Here is an 11,087-nt window from a genome sequence, read left to right on the forward strand (position 1 = left end):
AGCTCTCTTCCGCGTCCGCGGGGTGCTCCGACACGGTCCGCGGACGGGGACGGGCCGGGCCGTCCGGGGCACGTCGGCCGAAAGAAGTGGGCACCCCACCCCCGGCCACCGTGGACAGGCAACAGCAGTCGGCCGACATCATTTAGCCCGTCCGAAGGGGTGCTCCGCCACGGTCCGGGGCCGGGACGGGCCGGTTCACCTCGTCCGAAAGAAGTGGGCACCCCACCACTCCCGGCCCTGGCCCCCGTGGATCAGCAGTCGGCCGACATCACTTAGCGCGTCCGAAAAGGGTGCTCCGCCACGGTCCGCGACCGGGGCACGTCTGCCGTAGAAAGTGGGCACCCCACCCCCGGCCACCGTGGACAGACAGCAGTAGTCGGCCGACATCACCTAGCCCGTCCGAAGGGGTGCTCCGCCACGGTCGGCGGCAGGGACGGGCCGGGGCACCTCATCCGAAAGAAGTGGGCACCCCACCACTCCCGGCCCTGGCCACCGTGGATCAGGAGTCGGCCGACATCACTTAGCCCGTCCGCAGGGTGCTCCGCCACGGTCCGCGCCCGGGGCACGTCGGCTGAAAGAAGTGGGCACCCCACCCCCCGGCCACCGTGAACAGACAACAGCAGTCGGCCGGCATCAATTAGCCCGTCCGAAGCGGTGCTCCGCCACGGTCTGTGGCCGGGGCATGTCGGTACCTGGGGTACATCGGCCGAAAGAAGTGGGCACCCCCACCCCCGGCCACCGTGGACAGACAACAGCAGTCGGCCGACATCACTTAGCCCGTCCGAAGGGGTGCTCCGCCACGGTCCGCGGCCGTGGGACGTCGGCCGAAAGAAGTGGGCACCCCACCACTCCCGGCCCCGACCACCGTGGATCAGCAGTCGGCCGACATCACCTAAACCTTTCGCGGGGTGCTCCGCAACGGTCTGTGGCCGGGGCACTTCGGCCGAAAGAAGTTGGGCACCTCCCACACCCCCGGCCACCGTGGCGCGTCCACCGTGGACCAGCTATCGATCTGCATATAATAATAAAGGCTCGCTGAAATTAGGAGAGAGAATGAGCTGGCGTAGTACCTTTTGCACGGCCTGCCTGGCTCAAAGCTAACGTCTTTGCCTCACAATAAGCGGTCGCTAAGGCAAAGGTTCAGAGCAACTTCAAGTTAAGTTCTCCGGGGGACCTCGTTGTCGCGGAAATCGGCCCTGTGGACCGCGGTCACACTCAACAAACGGCCGGCCCCTGCCGGGGACTTAGCCGAGCGCGCACGCCCTGCGACAAGTGTTGCCGTGGGATAGCTATGTACCTTCTCAACTTAGCAAAAAAAAAAAAAAAAAAAAAAAAAAAAAAAAAAAAAAAAAAAATAGGGAGCGGGGCAGACTTCCGCTTCCCCCTGTTCCTTCCTTCCTCCCATTGACCTCCGGAGGGAGGGCTAGTCTGTCTTGGCGCAGACAAACCCTCCAGTCAGGGGAGGAGTCTCAATGGATCGCAGTGTGATGGCTGCTCTATCAGGTACGACACCCCGGCTGATACGTAAGTCGTCTTCAGACGGTTTGGCATGGCAGCATTGCATCTGGGCATTACAGCGTTCAGGAAGGGACGGCCCCGGCCTTCCCTGTGGCTGCCGAGCTCTTCCCCTTCCATGGGCTGGACAGGCCGCGGATGCGGATCCTAATATCTTGCCTCCCAATGCAGGCAGGCCACACACGATATCGTTGCCTTGACTAGACGGGATTCTACCTTAGAGGTGTTCAGGCATAATCCCACGGATGGTAGCTTCGCACCACTGGCTACTCGACGAAGTACGTGTACCAAATGTCCGAACCTGCGGTTCCTCTCGTACTGAGCAGGATTACTATCGCAACGACGAGTCAACAGTAGGGTAAAACTAACCTGTCTCGCGACGGTCTAAACCCAGCTCACGTTCCCTTTAAACGGGTGAACAATCCGACGCTTGGTGAATTCTGCTTCACAATGAAAGGAAGAGCCGACATCGAAGGATCAAAAAGCGACGTTGCTATGAACGCTTGGCCGCCACAAGCCAGTTATTCCCTGTGGTAACTTTTCTGACACCTCTTGCTTAAAACTCTTAAAGTGAAAAGGATCAATAGGCCACGCTTTCGCGGTCCGTATTCGTACTGAAAATCAGGATCAAGCCAGCATTTGCCCTTTTGCTCTACGCGAGGTTTCTGTCCTCGCTGAGCTGGCCTTAGGACACCTGCGTTATCGTTTGACAGATGTACCGCCCCAGTCAAACTCCCCGCCTGATAATGTCCTCGGAGCGGATCGCGGCCGACGCGAAGCCGGCCGCTTAAGACTAGAAGAAGGACCGCGGGGGTCCGCTTCCATCTCACCGAGTAAGTAAAGAAACGATGAAAGTAGTGGCATTTCACTGTCGGGGTTTACCCCTCCCACTTATGCTACACCTCTCATGTCTCTCTACAAAATCAGACTAGAGTCAAGCTCCACAGGGTCTTCTTTCCCCGCTGTGTCTTGCAGGCCCGTTCCCCTGCCTGTGGATTCACTAGATAGTAGATAGGGACAGTGGGAATCTCGTTAATCCATTCATGCGCCTCACTAATTAGATGAGGCATTTTTTTTTTTTTCCCGCCGGACCCAGCCTCTCCTACGCTGAAGAGCAGGCCGGAAGACCGAGTGGGGGTGAGAAGGCCATAAAGGCTCGACTCGATTTTTATTCGCATTTTTACATGGATGCTTAACCATTTGGGGCTGACCCTAGCATCATAGGACCTCCCATTGAGTGCCTCCATAAACATAAATATAAATAATTTACTTCCATAACTCAATAAGATAAAAAACAAAATATATCCCCTCGCAGGGAGGGGGTAAACGAGAGATTAAAAAAAAAACCAACGGGTTGATAGGGGAAGAAAGGTGACAGAGTAAAAGCAGTAGGAGCTATTTGCAGAAAAGAGTGGATAGGTCAACAAGGAGAAGGGTACAGGTACCTCATGAAAAGTCCTAGGCCAGTAACCGCGAGGAGGTACGGGCGCCATCTACCCTCAGGTCGGATGATGTCCCCCGCCGGTGGTCCGCCGCCAGGTTCTCCAAATGGAGACCCCGCGCGGACCACACTCATAGCGAGGAACTTCATCTGACTCTCGGTTGTACCTAACGCCCGGAGTGTATTGGCAGATTCCCGCGCCACACACCCACGCCAGCTAAATGTGGCTGTGGACACGAAGACTCTACCAGTACCCCCCGGGCCATCGGCTTCGGCTAACCCGACCTTCCTCGCGGCCTCCCTCTTGAGGGGATCAGAGTCGTAGTAACGCCTTTTCAGGTCGTGTGCAGTGCTCAGAGAGGTGGACCCAGCGTCTGTGGTTATCTAGGCGTCAGTGATATGTACGACATTTCCTTGTTTGACCACCAGGTCAGGCTTCCTCAGCCCTGCAGGTACTCTGAGGTAGGGCTCAACAAGTACTTTGTCAATATCATGCCGCTCAGATAGCAGAGTAGCCAGGCGATCGACCACGAAATCATGGTGAGCGATCCTAGCTCCGTAGCCGGCGGAGCAGACCTGCAACACATGCCCAAGCGTCTCCGGTCTAGCACACCCCTTATCACACCGCACACTTCCCTGGGCGTCAGGCCCCTGTCGAGCCGACCCACGTGAGCACCTCACCTTGGTGGGTAAGGCGTTCACGCGGAGCTTCACAGCATCGACGTACATGCTACCGGGTAGCGCCATAGTCCCGTCGGACACCCAGGAGTACACCTTAGGCTCAAGCTCCGCCTCTCTCAGGCCAGCCCCATCGACAGACTCGTGAAGTCGGTTGGTCCAGAAAGCGATAGCCTCTTTCTTGCTCCGGATTAAAGTGTCCTGGTAGGTGACACCACCAGGGAACTTCTCCCGGTGCTGGGTGAAGAACTGGGTCTTCACCATGGCCTCGATAACTGGGTCCTCCGACAGCTCGAGCCTGCCGAAGCGGTTGCCCCTAAGAAGCGGGACTGCCATCCTGAGGCACAACAGTCCCAGACCTCCGGCAGATACTGGCGCGTAGAAATACCCGAGCGTTACGTCGCTAGGTAGGCGTACCCAGGTCCGCACTGTCTTCCTTACGTCTCGATCCCACATCTCGAGTTGAGTTAGGGTGTCCTTTCCCAAAACGAGACGGTGAAGGAGTCCAGGAAGAAGGTTGACTCTTAGCACATACATTTTCTGTTGTGGCTTGAGGGGGGCCTTGGATAAGTATTCAAGGGGCTCGTCGAGGATAGTGGCACTGTTCTTCACAACACCCCTAGCCCCGACTGGGACCCACAGATACTTATATGTGGCCCCAATATCCATGGCGTTGATGGACGTACCGCCGACAAAGATGGTAGGTCGGTTGTCAACGACCAACCTTTTCCTCTTGCCATCAACAAGTAGCACCAGGGAGGCGCACTTGGACGGGTTGAGGTAGAGGCCAGCCGCCAGCAAGGCGCCTTCGACCCTCTTGAGCTGGGAATTGAGCCCAGCTGGTGTTCGCGCGACGATAATGAGGTCGTTAGCGAAAGCAAGGTGAGAAACACGCTGATCCCAGATAGTCACCCCGAGCTCAAGGTCAAGCCCGGAGAGCTCCTCATCCATCACTGCGTTAAAACACAGTGGTGAGAGAGGGTCTCCTTGCTTAACACCTGCTCCCGACATGACCTCGGTGCCTAATAGATCCAACTTCAATTCGGCAAGAGAAGACTGGATGTATTTGGCAAAAAGATCCGGGACTCCCAGTCGTTTCACGGCCCTCACTACCGTCTCGCGGGACACCGTGTCGAAGGCCTTGCGCACATCTAAAAACGCCATGGATAAAGGGGTGTGCCCTTCCCTCGCTTCGGAAATGAGCCCCGAGACCAAGCAAACGTTCGTCAGGCAGCCGTCTACTGGCCGAAAGGCCACCTGACGCTCACTGATAGGCAGAGAGCTCATTCTCGAAGCAAGGATTTTGTGCATAGTTCACACAACCAAGGAGGCCACCGCGATAGGCCGAAAGTCTCCCGGGTTGGTCGATCATGGCACCTTGGGCATCAACGTCACACGCACCGGTCTTGCATGACGTGGCATATGGCCGGCCGCAATCCAGAGATTGTATAAGGCCGACAGGAGATTTGGGTCGATACGGGATAAGGAATCCTTCTTAACCCCGTCAGGACCCGGGGCGGATTCCTTGGTCTTCCTGATGGTGGTGGAGACCATGTCAGCTGTAAAGGGGGAAATAATTCTGGGTATCCTCGGGCCGACTGGCGTTACCTGCCTAGCATCAGGCTTCCTGGCCTGCTCGAAAAAGGGGGCCCAGAACGCAAGGGAGTCCTAAGTGGGAGGGATTGTCAGCTGCCTTCTCCATTCTCCGGAGAGAATAGATCTGGCAGCCTGTCTCCTGTCAGACTTATACAGTCTCTGTATCCGCCGGTACTCCTGTTTTTTTATACCTCTTCGAGAGAGGGTCTTCTGCTTCCTGGGTCGGGGACGGGATGAAGATATTGTTTCCCGTCCGTGCGACGCAACGTGCAATGCCCCAAAGAAGACTGTTGCGTGCTCCTCGAGAAATCCATTGGCTTCTTCCCCTCTCTCTAGAGCTACCAAGGCAGCCCAGAGTCCACTAACTGGGAGATGCGAATCCTCCTTCCCCTTGGACAGGTTGGCCCTAGCTGAGGCTAGTAACGCAGTCAGAAGGTCGGAATCGCTAATTACCCCCTCCTCCTGTTCCTCTTCCCCAGCTGTTCCAGGAAGAGTCGGGGAAGGGGGGGGGGCGAGGTAGGCGTGCCGGACGAGGACGGGTCAGCGTTGACTAGACGCTGAACTGCCGCCTTGTATTCCGGCTTCCTCCTCAGGCCCTTGATCGCGTCAAGGGCCCTTGAGGGGACGACTCCCATCAACCTTTGGTTGATGTTCCTCACTGCCCCTTCACGCAGGATTATCGAGGCCTCCTCCTGCGCTATTAGGTGGAACTCCTCAGCGTCCCACCTTGCCTTGACCTTATTGGTGGCAGCGGCCAAGGCAGCCCCTTCGAACGAGGCTTGGTGTGCATGCTTGCGGTGCACCCCCAACCCCGTTTTCGTCTTAAAGAGGCGACCACACTCCGGGCAGGAGTGTTGGTCACCTCCCTCAGGCAGTACGTCCATTCCCAATCTTCTTGGGAGATTAAAAATTAAAAACTGGAGGTCTCAGTAGGAGGATCCTCCACTTGGGGTCAGAAGTAGTGGCTCGTGATAGAGGCCGGTCACCAATACACGGATAAGTATTGTTTTGCGCTTCTGACGATTGCCACCTTCCGAAATAGCACAGCAGTTCTGCGCGGGATTAACCAAAATGCAGTTCCACTGTGCTACTCGTACCTGCCGATACCCAAGCTCACCGGGGTTGATCCGTGCGCTCTGTTCCGTGTCCACCGGACTAGGAACGCTTGACGTTATATTGTTGTCAACCTCAACAGTACCTTGCTAAGTGCTGTTAGCCTACTTGGGGGCTATCTGGGTGGGCAGACCAGATGATACCTTCCAAGCGTATCCCGGGAGTGCCACTAGGAGGCCACACTGATACTATGACCGAAAGGTCTTTAAGACGTCATAGTTACTCCCAGAGGGTCATAGTTACTCCCGCCGTTTACCCGCGCTTGGTTGAATTTCTTCACTTTGATATTCAGAGCACTGGGCAGAAATTACATTGCGTCAACACCGGCTACGGCCATCGCAATGCTTTGTTTTAATTAGACAGTCGGATTCCCCTAGTCCGTGCCAGTTCTGAGTCGGTCGCTGAGCGCCAGCCGAAGCGTTACGGGGCGACGAGGCCCCGCCCGTGTTAGCCTGCAAGTTCCATGGAAGGGACGCCAATCTGGTTCGGGCTCGGCTGGCCCCGACCGAGCCGCCGCGACCGTCCGTGAGGACGGCGGATGGGCGGCAAGGAGGCCTCGCCCAGTCCAGACGGCGAGCCCGTGCCCGCTTCCCCCACAGGCCCGACTGGCCCAACCCTCAGAGCCAATCCTTTTCCCGAAGTTACGGATCTAACTTGCCGACTTCCCTTACCTACATTATTCTATCGACTAGAGGCTATTCACCTTGGAGACCTGCTGCGGATATGGGTACTGGCTCCCCCGAAAATTTGACCCCTTCCCCCGCTGCTTCAGGGACCGGCAAAAGATCGCGGTACTCAGGGCGCCGCAAGACCTGCGACGCTCTACGGGTTTGATAAGGCCCTCTCGCCTTGCAAGTAGCTTCCAGAGCCAAGACCTCTTAAGCAGAAAAGAAAACTCTTCCCTGGACCGGGGCCGGCAGCAGCAGTTTTCCTCCTGTCGCCAGGAGTACATTTAGGCGAGGGGTAACACCGTCTCCGGGTGGAGGTTCCGGAATAAGAACCGGATTCTTTTTCGCCCACAACCTTCCGGCCGCATAGACCGCGTGCGAGTGAGTGCGGTTGGTCACACTCGCCTCCTCCCCTGCTTGCTGGCTGGGGAGGAAGAGGCATGGCCGGGGGTGGCTGGGTGGCTGGGTGGCTGGATGGGTACCGGGGCCGCTGCTGGCTGGCTGGCTGGCTGCCTGCCTGCCTATCTGGCCGGCGCTGTCTGTCTGTCTATCTGGCACGGTGAGGATGGACTTACGTTGGCTCAAAGGGAGTGTAAAAACGCCCCACTCCCCCCTCCGCCTACCAACACCGACGCCGACCGGCAGACCGACGACCCTTTCCCCGCCCGAAAGCCCTCCTTAAAGCCCCGCTCCCCGGCCAGAGCCAACTCGTTGTTCGGCACGGCGGGACTCTGGAAGGCGGATTTCTCCTTGGGCTTATGATCGACCTCACCATGTTCAACTGATGTTCACATGGAACCCTTCTCCACTTCAGCCCTCAAGGATCTCGCTCGAGTATTTGCTACTACCACCAAGATCTGCACCAACGGCGGCTCCAGACCGGCTCGCGTCGGACTCCTTCTACGCTCACCGCTGCAACCCTCCTACTTGTCGGAGCTTCGAGAACCTGGTCGGCCGGTACTGCCCCGACGGTCGAGTATCGGGAGGACGCTTGAGCGCCATCCATTTTCAAGGCTAGTTGCTTCGGCAGGTGAGTTGTTACACACTCCTTAGCGGATTCCGACTTCCATGGCCACCGTCCTGCTGCCTATAGCAACCAACACCTTTCATGGGATCTGATGAGCGTCCATTTAGGCCCCTTAACTCGACGTTTGGTTCATCCCACAGCGCCAGTTCTGCTTACCAAAAATGGCCTACTAGGTACTCCAGATCCACTGTCGAGGCTTCAGTCAAGCAAGTACGACCTCTCACCCATTTAAAGTTTGAGAATAGGTTGAGGACGTTTCGTCCCCAAGACCTCTAATCATTCGCTTTACCGGATGAAACTCTGTAGCGAGCACCAGCTATCCTGAGGGAAACTTCGGAGGGAACCAGCTACTAGATGGTTCGATTAGTCTTTCGCCCCTATACCCAGCTCCGACGATCGATTTGCACGTCAGAATCGCTATGGACCTCCACCAGAGTTTCCTCTGGCTTCGTCCTGGCCAGGCATAGTTCACCATCTTTCGGGTCCCAACATGTCTGCTCTTGGTACTGACCACCCACGGTGGGGTGTGCAAGTCCCGAGCTTGCGCCAGCCGCGAGGCGAATCAGCCCTCGGGCCCCCTCGGGGGAGGCCCTTCACTTTCATTTCGCCTTTGGGTTTAGTGCGCCCAATGACTCGCACACATGTTAGACTCCTTGGTCCATGTTTCAAGACGGGTCGGGTGGATCGCCGACCTACACGCCGCTAAAAAGCGCCGCTGCCCCGGCGAAGGAGGTGCCCGCCGACCCGAGACGAGTTGGCGGGCGGGCACTTGCGGTTACGACCGTCGCGGGGTCGGCCAGGTCACCGAGGGTTCCCCATCTCGTGGTGATGGTTCCGCCCACCCGGGCCTTCGGCAACCCCACAACGGGTCGCGGCGTCCTACTAAGAGGGAAATACGCCCGTCGGCACCGGTCGAGCAGCGGGAGCGCCCCGGGTAAAAGGGTCGCCACACCACTGCACTCCGACGCCGTCGGACTGAATCCCCCCGTTCGACCTTCTAGGTTCCACCCGTTTTCCTCTTAACGGTTTCACGCACTCTTGAACTCTCTCTTCAAAGTTCTTTTCAACTTTCCCTCACGGTACTTGTTCGCTATCGGTCTCGTGGTCATATTTAGCCTTGGATGGAGTTTACCACCTGCTTTGGGCTGCGTTAGTAGGCAACCCGACTCTACGGACGGGGCCGTCCAACCGCCCGACTCCTAATCCCTGTACGGGCCTCGCACCCTCCGTGGGCATTGGCCGCGTTAAAGCGGACTTTGGGCGGGGGGGGGGGTCGGAGAAGGCCCCTCCGGAACGCGACATTCCTCAGACGCAGCCGGCGAGGCGCGCGAGGTTCCGCGATGGGCTCCTCCCCGTTCAGTCGCCCTTACTGGGGGAATCCCTGTTGGTTTCTTTTCCTCTGCTTATTAAGCAAATGTCATCCACTTAAATAGATAAGAGGGCGCAGCTTCCGAAGGCTAAGAAAGCCGCAGAAGGGTGGTAGACTAGGGCTAGTAAGAGGATAGACGTTTTACTAATAAGAGATCCACCTGCTACCGCTAGTGAGCTAATAGAAGCATTAGAGGAGTTTGATAAAAGGTTGTCCAAGCTAGAAGAAATTCAAGGTCAGGTAGAATTAGAACTCGATCCTAACCTATTAGAAGATTACCTTGATCAGGCAGATGCAGCAAGGCAGAGGGCTATATAACAAGAAGACGTTTTGCTGACCAACTACAGGAAATGTCAGTACCAGATAAGGATTCCACCGAATTTGCAAGTATCAGCACATCTTCAGTTCATGCAAAACTTCCCAGTTAGAATTACCAAAATCTAATGGTGAAATTACCCAGTGGTAGAGTTTCTGGAACCAGCTTTCATCACAGATAGATGACACAGATTTGCCGGTAATTAGCAAGCTGATATATTTATTGTCACTATTAAAAGGTCCTGATAAAAACGTGGTTCAAGGACTGACACACGCCAGTACCAGTTACAAGACAGTTGTTGGTCTTCTAAAGGAATGTTTGGAAAGACTAAGCGTATCATTCATGCACATATCCAGGCTCTTCTTTCTCTGCAGGCACCACTCGACCAAGATAGTAACTACATGGCTCAGTTGTGGATACTACGAGATGAGGTCGTAAAACATACTAGAAACCCTGGAAGCTCTGAAGGTAACCGGCAAGCAGTGTGAAGTCAAGAGACTGTGTTGGCCATGAAAGTGACCTTGAGTGGTTATCAAAGTGGTTGAAAAGGAAAATAGAAGTTCTCTAGAGAAGTGAAATCTAAAAGAGCTATACCTGTAGTTCTCTTCCTAAGCCTATTGCATGGAATGTGGAGAAAAAGAGAGTTTTAGCAAGGGAAAGTCAAGTCTATTTACAGCCTCTGCTTTACATTCCAGTTCAACAGCAGATATTGTTAATTGTGTCTTTTGTAATAAGACTAATTATAAGTCTGAAAAATGTCACAAGTTTTTGGTATTAGATGGTCAACAGAAATTTGAAAAAAAAATAAAAGAATTAGGTATTAGTTTTAAATTTTTAAACCATGGAAATTAAAAAAAAAAAAAAACGTAAGGTCAAATGTGACAAACGTCAAGGTAACAATGTGTGGCGTGAAGATAAATGAAGCCCCTCAAGTAAATGTAATAACTGATAATTCAAATGGTTCCTCTACATTTGCTATGTTGTCGGGCCATTATAGTAGTGAAAATATATTATAAACTGCAAAGGTGAGGATCTTGAATAAGAAAAGATATATTTTCCATGCCAAATTACTCTTTGACAGTATTTGTGATCGCACATGTCACTTATAACTGTGTAGAGAAATGTAAAGCCGATTGGATTACTAGAACTGAAGTCCCTTATAGTAGGTTTGGTGGTCATACCTCTGGCAAGGACATACAAAGTAATGTACACAAATGACAGGTGTTTAATTATAAAAAGAAACCTATTCCTATTTCTGCTGCAAGCATTCCCAAATTATGTAACACACTAGTAAGAGTAGTAGTTCCAACCCATATTTTAGATACTTTTTGTCATTTAGATTTAGCAGATGAGTTTGGTAATAA

The 11,087-nt window shown here is 54.5% G+C and overlaps 1 pseudogene; it reads right to left on the reverse strand.

Moving 5' to 3' along the window:
- Positions 1-1,442: 1,442 nt before the first annotated feature.
- Positions 1,443-9,476, reverse strand: LOC143041166 (large subunit ribosomal RNA; annotated as a pseudogene).
- Positions 9,477-11,087: the final 1,611 nt, after the last annotated feature.

This window comes from Oratosquilla oratoria, chromosome 2 (genome assembly GCF_046742065.1).
Source record: "Oratosquilla oratoria isolate Oo_2021 chromosome 2, ASM4674206v1, whole genome shotgun sequence".
Taxonomy (NCBI): domain Eukaryota; kingdom Metazoa; phylum Arthropoda; class Malacostraca; order Stomatopoda; family Squillidae; genus Oratosquilla; species Oratosquilla oratoria.